Consider the following 2,090-nt stretch of genomic DNA (forward strand, 5'->3'; position numbering starts at 1 on the left):
TTAAACACTGCCTTGCCCATTAGTTCCAGCCTCTTATTGGCTAGCTCTTACATATTGATCTAACCCATTTCTAATAATCTGTGTATCACCACAATGTGGCTTACCAGGAAAGATATTAACCTGTATCTGTCTGGAGTGGGAGAATCATGGCAACTACCTGATTTGGTTTTCTTTCTCCCAGAATTTTGTTCTGTCTACTCCACCCACCTAAAGGCTGGCCTATCAAAGGCCAAGCAGTTTCTTTATTAATTAACCAATGAAAGCAACAGATAAGACAGATGACCCTCCTCCATCAATTGGTTGTTTATTAATAATTATATTTATTGGTAACAACACAATATTAACTGTCAGGTATAATTACAAAGCATTTACACAAAGCAGCTTCACCTTTTCAAAGGCATACTTACCATTTCCTTTAATGCCATTAGGAAGATGTCAGTTCATTCTAAAGATGAATAAATAGGGACACACATACCCAGTGAACATACAACAGGAAGACTTGAATACCCTAATCCAGAAGAAGTAGAAAAATATGACATTATGAAAGCAATAGAGTCCCTTAAACAGGATGTGAAAAACTCCCTTAAAAAAACAAATGAGAAAAATAATAAAAAGTTTAAAAACATGAGTAAATTCATAAAAGATATGCTAGGAAACCAAAAAAAGCAATCAAAAAGATAATGGAAACAGTAAAAGACTAGAAAACTAAAATGGAGGCATTGAAGAAAATGCAAACCAAGGGACTGCTGGATATGGAAAATCTAGGTAAATGAACAGAGATGACAGAGACAAGCATAACCAACAAAATACAAGAGACAGAAGAAAGAATCTTAGATGCTGAAGACACCATAGAGAAAATAAACTCACTGATCAAAGAAAAAAGCAAATCAAACAAATTCTCATCAAAAAACATCCAAGTAATCTGGGACACAATAAAAATATCAAACCTAAGAATAATAGCGGTAGAAGAAGGAGAAGAATTACAGCTCAAAGGCCCAGAAAATATATTCAACAAAATTATAGAAGAAAACTTTCCCAACCTAAGGAAGGATATTTCTATGAAGGTTCAAGAAGCATACAGAACACCGAATAGACTAGATCAAAAATAAACATCCCCTCACCATATAATAATCAAAACATAAAACATACAGAATAAATAAAAAATATTAAGAGCAGCAAACGAAAAAGGTCAAATAACTTATAATGGTAAACCAATCAGACATACACTTGACTTCTCTATGAAAACCATGAAAGCCAGAAGGTCTTGGATAGATGTGCTGCAGAAACTAAGAGACCATGGATACAAGCCCAGACTACTATACCCAGCCAAGCTTTCTTTCACCATCAATGGAGAAAACAAAATACTCCAGAATAAAAACAAATTTAAACAATATATAGCTACAAATCCAGCCTTACAGAAAGAAATAGAAGGAAAATCACAAACCAAGAAATCCAACAATGCTCACAATCACCCAGACATCTAACAACCCTTCACCAGCACAACTCAAAGAAGGGAAACACATAAACTCTATCACCAAAAAAGGAAAAACGGAAAAAAAATAACCGGAGTTAACAACAACGGGTCATTAATATCACTTAATGTCAATGGACTCAATTCACCTATAAAAAGGCACAGGCTAAGAGACTGGATATGAAAATAGGATCCAACATTCTCCTGTTTACAAGAAACACACCTCAACCACAAAGACAGACATCTACTCAGAGTAAAGGGTTGGGAAAAGGCTTTTCAATCAAATGGACCTAAGAAACAAGCAGGTGTGGCCATTCTAACTTCTAACAAAATTGACTTCAAAATAAACTCATTCAGAAGCGATGGAGATGGACACTTTATACTCAGAATAGGAACAATCCATCAGAAGGAAGTCTCAATCCTGAATATCTATGCCCCTAATATAAAAGCACCCACTTCTGTGAAGGAAACATTATTAGAACTCAAGGCAGCCATCAAACCACACACACTAATAGTATGAGACTTCAACACTCCTCTCTCATCAATGGACAGGTCAATCAGACAGAAACCTAACAGAGAAATAAGAGAATTAATGGAGGTAATGAATCAAATGGACTTA

Source organism: Microtus ochrogaster, chromosome 1, assembly GCF_000317375.1.
Source record: "Microtus ochrogaster isolate Prairie Vole_2 chromosome 1, MicOch1.0, whole genome shotgun sequence".
Lineage (NCBI taxonomy): Eukaryota > Metazoa > Chordata > Mammalia > Rodentia > Cricetidae > Microtus > Microtus ochrogaster.